At 42.3% G+C, this 8935-nt stretch overlaps 1 pseudogene; it reads left to right on the top strand.

The window, feature by feature from the left end:
• Positions 1-2740: 2740 nt before the first annotated feature.
• Positions 2741-6879, top strand: LOC140312519 (uncharacterized; annotated as a pseudogene).
• The last annotated feature ends 2056 nt before the right edge of the window (positions 6880-8935 follow it).

Below are 8935 nucleotides of genomic sequence, written 5' to 3'. Positions count from 1 at the left end.
GAACGCCACCGAGCAGCGAGCTGCGCGTCAACAATAAATGCGCGTACACGAGCATCAGGAATTTATCAGGAATTTATTGAAAATCGACATTGCTCTGTGAATATATTCATATCAACTCAAATGTGTTTCTCTTTTGGAAGAAAAAGCAGGTCTTCTTCTTTTTTTCTGTCCTTATTTTCAGCCTTTTTTAAGGTCAAACATTTTATCTTGTAATAGTGAGAATAGTCAGTAGTCACAGAACTGATCCACAATGTAAAACACAAATGTTTCGTGTAAACAGGCAAACATAACATTTCTCCCTTTCACTGATACAATAACAAGGTCCCCAAGGAATTCTTACTGCAACCTCACAAAAGTGGTAACAGATGATATCAAATTTCAGCATTGCTATTTTAGAGGTGGAAATATTGTCCTTTAGGACAGTGAGACACCCATTAAGAATAAAAACAGTGTGGATAAAATGAAAACTATCACTTTTTTAATTAGATAGCATTCAGACAGTCCAGGGGGATGAAGAGGCTGGTCAAAATGCACTCCTCAGATAGATAGATAGATAGATAGATAGATAGATAGATAGATAGATAGATAGATAGACAGACAGACAGACAGACAGACAGACAGACAGACAGACAGACAGACAGACAGACAGACAGACAGACAGACAGATTTAGTAAGCATAAGAAAATGTGATGGATGAAGAACAGTGGCACCAACAAGAGGACTGACGTTCCTGAGAAAAAACAGGATGCAGAAATTTGAGTTATAGTGATTTGATTTGTATTCAAGTAATAATTTCCGTGACTAAATCATCATTCATTTCTGGAGCCCAGCAATGAAAACTTTTGCACACACTTGTTTTTCAGTTGTAGTTTCATCTGCTTGCATTCCTTTTATTTCAGATAAATATAGTGTATGGTCAGATTGTAGAACAGCTATATTAATGTACATAATCTTCTACCCCAGTGTGTATCCCTCACTCTCTTTCTCGCTCTTGCACACACACAGACACACACGCATTTTCAACAACCCAATGTCCAGCTGAGTGCGCTGTGGAGTGACAGGTAAAATTACATGATTGCACACGTTTTCCCTTAAAAACTCTTGGTTTGCCGTTTTCTCATTTTGAAGCCCTGATCCATTCTCATTTGACGCAGCATGTCCTGCACAATAGCTAGCAAGCGACTGTTTGAAGATGATTATGAACTATACCCTCTGCACAACCAACACACTGGCAGCCCCAGATTACACACAGACATACAGTTCTCTGACAGTAGAAAAGCACTACAGACTGAAGTGGTAAGCACTGTCATGTTGAGGCTGACGGCAGACCCTAGAGAGCTCATCCAAATGTTTCAGGCCCCATGAAAAAAATAGCAAATTAATGCAAGTGAAGGGCCTCTGCCTACAGGAGCAGTGCCCTCATTTTAGAAATACCATTTTCTCCCCGAGTCTTTTAACAATCAGTTCAAAGGGTGATAGTTTCCCACAAACTCCTCATATATACCAATCTAGAGAAATATGTGTCATAATGTTCAGGCATGTTTGCTGGTGTAGTGTACTGATGCATAAACTGAATGTTAATTTCAGTCGAGGCCTTCCTCTGTGATTAAAATCATTTTGATAAATCTAAAAAAGGTTGATTAAAAGGAATAAATACATAATTATTACGTAGCTCTGCAGAGCTTAGAAGCATTTTTTAGCTTTTTGGTTAACTTTACCAATCAAAGAGCTATTTTGGGTCAGATTCACCACTTATCAGCCTGGTTTTCCTTTGATTGTTAGATTACTTTCATCGTCTAATACTGAATATATTTTCATCTAGTTTCAGGACTTCACAATTCTATATGTGTTCTATGCATTTTGACTTACATGTGTCTATTCTGTCACTCTTCTGTCAGTGGTAAGGTTAGTCAATAACTCTTTATTAATCTGTTCACACACACAAGGCAAGTTGCATTGGGCAATTCAAATTAGTGTGAGGCCCAGTCCAGTAAAAGCATGATGGATGACCTGATAAACAGTATACACATTAATGGGAACAGACACAGCAATATCATTTCAGCGATGGCCATTCCTAAATTTACCTAGACTAGCTTAAATTAGCATTGCACTGTGACTATGCAACCCTTATACCCTTTGTGTCGTGACACTGGTTCAGAATATGAGGTCAATGAAGCACTACAGTCAGGCACCTTATCTCATTTTGCAAAACTGCACTGATCACACATGTTGTATGTTTAAGTACTTTTGGTGTCCAACGCAAAACTGTAGGAGCAGTTCCCTACTGTCTGGAAAAGATCAGCCTAATAGTTACATGTTTCATAACATTACAGTGAAGGGGATGCTAATTGAGCCACAGGATGGATATCCAGAAACTGGGACAGTTGCTGATAATATACTGTATAAACTATGCTGTTCTGCTGTGGCTGGTAGAGATTTTACTACTTTATTTGATATTACTACCTCCAGTAGGAGTCCTTAGGAAAGACTGCCTTACCCTACCTGCCTACCTGTAAGTTGCTTTGGATAAAAGGGTCTGCCAAATGTATATACATAAACATATTCTTTCTTTTGCATAAGTGTGGTTAGGCTTCAGTCTTCAGCTATAGGAAATTTTAAATTAATATGGGTTTTAGTGGTTCAAGACCATGGATAGTGCATGATATTGAAGCAGTTATGTAGCCAATAATGAAGCTTCTGCAAATGCATCTGACATAAGGCTGGTATCAAAACTTGCTGACGCTTTGCGGTAAGACGTATTGCATCACTTCCTGTTACCTTGATTGTGGACTGTGGAATTTCTTGCTCCTCTTGGACTATTAATAATCATTTCTCCTTCTAATTTACACATTTTTGCAAAGTTTACTCTATTGCATACTTGTTATATTCTAACACTCACTCCTACAGATCTTTAGTCTTTATTTTTCACTTTTTAGCGGTGTGTCGGGTTCTCTAGCTTAGCATGGCTACCAGTTCTCTCCCTCCATCTCCTGCTTTCACCTGCTCCGTGTGTCAGATGTTAAGTTACTCCTCTGCCTCCTTTAGTGGTAATGGTACATGTAACAAATGTAGTCTTTTTGTAGTTTTGGAGGCAAGGTTATCTGAATTGGAGCTCGGCTCTGCACCCTTGAAAACCACCCAATAGCTAGTCAGGCCCCTTTAGCCAGTGCTGAGCCACGAAGTATAGTCCTAAAGTCAAGCCTGTGGTTCATCATCAACCTGTCCACGTTTCAAACAGATTTTCCCCACTCACCAACACACCCACTGAGGACAAAACCCTGGTAATTGGCAGCTCTATAGTCAGAAATGTGGCATTGGAGACACCAGTGACTATAGTCAGGTATGGGAGGTAGAGCCTTCAGTTATCAGGCCCCTCTCTTGTGGAATAAGCTGCCAGTAAATGTCTGGGAAGCAGACACCCTTTCCACTTTTAAGATTAGGCTTAAAACTTTCCTTTTTGATAAAGCTTATAGTTAGGGATGGCTCAGGTGATGCTGAAACATCCCATAGTTAAGCTGCTATAGGCTTAGACTGCTGGGGGACCTCATCTGTCACACCTTTCCTCACTTTGCTCTCTTTTTCCCCCTGTTTAATTTCTCAATTGATTTTATGTACATGTGACATTATTGTGGTTATTAACTTGTTTCCCTGTTCCAACAGATATCCTTTGAATGGCGTTATGGTGTTTTCCCCCCCTCTTTTCCCTCTTTTCTCAAACCCCAGCTGGTCGAGGCGGATGGACACCCTTCCTGAGTCTGGTTCTGCCAGAGGTTAATTTTTGAATTGGCTCTATATGAATTAATTGGATTATGATTACAATGAATTGAATTCCAATTGGCTTGAATTGGACTATATTACTTAAGTGCATTGAGATGACAATTGTTGTAATCTGGCGCTATATAAATAAATTGAATTGAATTGAATTGAAATGTATTCCAAGGGCCAGAGCGGACGACGTAGAATCCTATTAAAAACTGTTGGCTAAGTATAAGCGTAAACACAGTAAAATAATTATTTACGTTGGCGGTAATGACACCCGGTTACGCCAATCAGAAATCACTAAAATAAATGTTGCATTGGCGTATAGTTTTGCCAAAACAATGTCGGACTCTGTAGTTTTCTCTGGACCCCTGCCAAATCTGACTAGTGATGACATGTTTAGTCGCATTTCCTCCTTCAATCGCTGGTTGTCTAGATGGTGTCCAGCAAACAGCATGGGCTACATAGATAATTGGCAATCTTTCTGGAGAAAACCTGGTCTGATGAGGAGAGACGGCATCCATCCCACTTTTGATGGAGCGGCTCTCATTTCTACAAATTTATTAGTCATTCGAAAACATGACAACCCAGGGTTGAGACCAGGATGCAGAGTTGTAGTCTTACACACTTCTCTGTAGCTTCCCACCTGATGCTGCCTCCCCAATCAATAAACACAAGAGGATCCCAGGGGAACAGGCAGAATCAGGGAAGACAATCAGACGCTGGACACGGGAGGAAGAGCAAGTTATCTGAAAAGAGAGGAGACGTCAATATTTCAAAATAAAACAGGAAGTGACAAGACAATACATGAAACAAAAACCTAAATCCTGACGGTTAGTGAATCACTTGACTGGTGAACATCACATTGACATATTTTGTCTTACACAAATCTGGCTGCATCAGGAGGATCATGTTGGCATTAATGAATCAACTCCCTCTGACTATTTAAATGTTCACATTCCTCGAACCACAGGCAGAGGAGGAGGAGTGGCAGCTATCTTCAGATCAGGGTTACTAATCAGTCCTAGACCCAAGATTAGTTTTAGCTCTTTTGAATCTCTGATTCTCAGTTTTTCCCACCCAAAGTGGAAATCACAAAAACCTCTTGTGTTTGTTGTTGTGTATCGTCCACCTGGCCCTTATTCTGAGTTTCTGTCTGAATTCTCAGAGTTTTTATCACAGTTAGTGCTGAGTACAGATAAAGTCATTGTAGTGGGTGACTTTGATATTCATGTAGATGTTGAAAATGACAACCTAAATATTAACTTTAATTCTATATTAGACTCTATTGGATTTTCTCAAAGTGTTCACAGACCTACTCACTGCCTTAATCATACCCTTGATCTTGTGCTGACTTATGGCATTGAGAGTGAACAGTTAATAGTATTCCCTCAAAATTCTGTCTTGTCTGACCATTTTTTTCGAGTTTACATTACTAACTATACAGCTTCTGAGAAGATTTTTACTTACATGTAGCCAGGTGGGAAATAAAGAACTAGAGAGTTACACCACTAGATGGCGCTGTCTCAATTAAGGAGTCCCACCATGGGCTGTGGTATTTGGTTTACAGTCCGAAAGAAGAACCGGATGTGAGACACCATATTGATTAGAGCAACACGGACATGTGGGTTTGGTTCTGGATGGAGTGAGCTGTTGTTTAAGCGGATTCACGGGTTTCCCATAATGGCGGAGAGCCTCGTCTCTGCAGTGTCTGGTGTTGCGGACGGATAACCATGTCAGTACATTCACATATGCAATGATTGTTTGTTAATGTCTGTAAATGTAAGATGTTTGACTGGGAATGTGTGTGCTGTTGGTGTTACAGAGATCAGTCATTATAGTTATTTTTGCACTCTTGTTATATTTTGTTTGTACTGTATACTGACTTCTGTTGCCAGAACTTGCCAGGCACCACATTTTGGTACCAGGAGTGGGGTTCTGCAAAATTGGTTGTTCAGAATTTTTCCTGCAGTTTTATGTTAAGTAAACAGAATTAGGATACTGGAGTGCAGAATAACTATAGTGGCAGGGACCTTTGGCGCCTGGTGTTGGAGGAGATCGACAACATGGCTTTCCTGAAGGTGCAGGCAGGGACTGCAGACCAGTGAACAAGAAAGGAGGCTATCAACGCACCCCAGCTCGAGAGGCTTCTAAGAGACTTTCTGTATCCTGGTATTGAATAAAATTTGCATAGACACCATGTTTCAGGATAACGGTGATGATCAATATGGCTTGGAGGAAGACCCAGAGATGGATGCTGTAGCAGAGCTTCAGGCCAAATGTACAGAACTGAGCAATAAGTATGAAGAAACTGTGACCAAAATAACTGCTCTGAGTGATGGGGATAACCGTTCATATGTGTACCTACCAAGGGAACGTCCTATACAACCTTTTAGTGGGATGGTACCTGTGGATGGTTGTTCTATTGATGAGTTTCTTGATGAAGCTAGGGGCTTAATAAAGATGATCAGGTTGACTTCATTCTTTCTCTCCTTTGAGGCTCAGCACTTGAAGAGGTAAAATTATGTACAGATGGTGAAGTAAAGGAACAATGATGAAATCTTCACAGTTCTCAGAGAGGCTTATAGAGAGAAGCGCAGTGTGGCCCAGCTCCTACAGACCTTCTATGGTCGTCACCAACTTGAGGGTGAAGATTTTTCTGAGTACTCGCACATACTATCTCAGATCCTTCGCTCAGTTCTTAAGCAAAAGCCAGATGCAGTATCTGACTCTAAAATGGCTGTCAGAGACCAGTTTGTGGAGGGGGTTAAAGATCCTACTCTTAGAAGGGAGCTTCGCAAAATGGTTAGGGAAAACCCAGAGTCCTCACTTTTTGATGTGCGTAAGGAGGCGATTGCTTGGTCTCAGGAGGACGGACACAGTAACATTAAAGTTGTGAAGAGCAGGAACATTTCAAGTGATAGTGGGGGTGTTAGATGCCAGGCTCCTGGTAATGCACAAGAGAAGTCATCTGCCACACTAGAAGAAATCCTCAAAGTAGTTTCTGAGCAAGGTAAAGCCATTGGGGAGCTAGTCAATGTGATGAAGGAAGGAGTGGTTTTCAAGAGAAAGTCATACAAAGATGGGAAACCTAGACACTCCAGTTCACAGATGATGTAAAACCTGTCTGTCTTAAGTGTAAAGGAGTGGGACACATTGCAAGGGAATGCAGACCATGCCAACAGCAGGGTGAGTCTGCTGCCTGTAATTCACTTTCTATGGGAAACTAGCGCCCTCGGTTGCCAAGAGCCGGGCAATCCGAGGTGAGATCAAAGGCTCCCAAACCCTTACACGTGAGAGATTTTTTGAGTGAGCGGCAGGTGTGTGTCCAGAAGTGGATATTGAGGTGGGAGGAGTTATGGCCAGGTCCCTGTTGGATACTGGGAGTCAGGTTAGCACCATCTCTGAGATGTTTTTTCAACAGCAGTTACTCTGAAAAAATGAAGACATAACCTCTACAGCCAACTGGCTCAAGCTTACTGCAGCTAACTCACTGCCAATACCTTACATAGGTTATATTGAGTTGGACGTGTAGGCAATGGGGTACACCTCAGTGTGGGTTTTTGGTAGTCAGGAATCCTGTCAGAGAACAGCGAGGGTCAGAATATCCAGAGCTAGATTCAAATCGATCTAAAACGGAAGGGAAAGGAACAGGGCAGCAGAGCAAACATAACAGTCTGACAACTGAAGGGTCTCTCCCAGTACTCATTGGAATGAATGTGATAAAACAATGCAGGGAGTTGGTGATTGCCAGTTTTGATTCATCCCTTGGAGAAAAGTTAGACACAGCCTGGAGGGAAGCCTTTCAGAGAATGCAAACATGTGAAGCTTTAGTGAGGGCATCTACAGCCAGGATAGCAGAAAGGGACACGGTGCATGTGCCAGCAGCTTCAGTTGCCACAGTGTACGCGAAAGGGCTCAAGCAACTCTCCCCAGATGAGACCTTGATGCTAGAGCCTATCAGCACCCCCCTGCCAAATGGCCTTGTTGTGGTTCCCACCCTAGTGCAGTCTAGTAAGCAAGTGTTTCCAGTTCAAGTGGTGAACTTCTCACAGGAAGATATTTGGCTGCCAGCCAGGTCCAGGCTCGGTGTGCTCAGTGAGGTTCAGTGCATTGAGGAGGCAGCAGAGGTGCATTTCAATCGCATCTCAGCTGACCATGAGGAAGTGTCAGTGAACAGCAAAGGAGCTAAGGCGTCAGACGAAGAACTACAGTCAATGTTAGGGCGCCTAAATATAAGTGGCTCATCAGATGAACAGGCTAAGTTAGCGGTGCTTTTGGCTCAGTATGTTGATGTATTCGCCTTCAGGAATGAGGATTTAGGCTACACCGATAAAGTCCAACATGAAATACACTTAGTTGATGATGTCCCAGTCACCCAGCCTTACCGCCGTGTACCTCCAACACAGTACCAAGAGGTGAGAGAGCACATAACCCAACTTCTAAAAAAAGGGTGTCATTAAAGGGAGCACTAGTGCCTACACGTCACCCATTGTACTTGTGAGGAAGGCAGATAACAGCTTGAGGCTTTGTGTAGACTACAGGCATCTCCATGCCAAAACCAGACGTGATGCATTTCCTTTGCCACATATCGATGAGTGTTTCGATGCTCTGCACGGTGCAAAGTTTTTCTCAACCATTGATCTGGCCAGTGGCTATCATCAGGTAGCAGTGCAGGAGAGAGACAGGCACAAGACAGCCTTCACGACCCCTTTTGGGTTGTTTGAGTACATTAGACTACCTTGTGGTGTTTGCAATGGGCCTGCAACATTCCAAAGACTCATGCAGGCAACCATGAGTGATTTTGTGTTCCAGATCATGTTGGTGTACTTGGATGACATTTTGGTTTTCTCAACAACGTTTGAGGATCATTTGATGTGTCTTCAGACTGTGCTTCAGAGGCTCAGGGAGACGGAATTAAAGGTGAAGGTAGAAAAGTGTCATTTTCTCCAGTCCAGTGTGCGTTTTCTTGGTCATCAGATCTCCGCTGAGGGAATAGGCACTGACCCAGACAAGGTAGCAGCAGTGAAACAGTGGCCAACTCCCACCACAGTTAAGGAGTTGAGACATTTTTGGGGTTTTGCAGCTATTACCGGAGATTTATGCAAGGTTTTTCCCAGTTGGCAGGACCGTTACATGATGTAGTTAATGCGTGCATGAAGGAAATTGGCCCTGC

Source organism: Leuresthes tenuis, unplaced genomic scaffold (genome assembly GCF_036924035.1).
Source record: "Leuresthes tenuis unplaced genomic scaffold, fLeuTen1.0.hap1 SCAF_8, whole genome shotgun sequence".
NCBI classification, from domain to species: Eukaryota; Metazoa; Chordata; class Actinopteri; order Atheriniformes; family Atherinopsidae; genus Leuresthes; species Leuresthes tenuis.
Note: the sequence above shows the minus strand (reverse complement) of the source record. Positions and strands in the feature narration are given on the sequence as shown.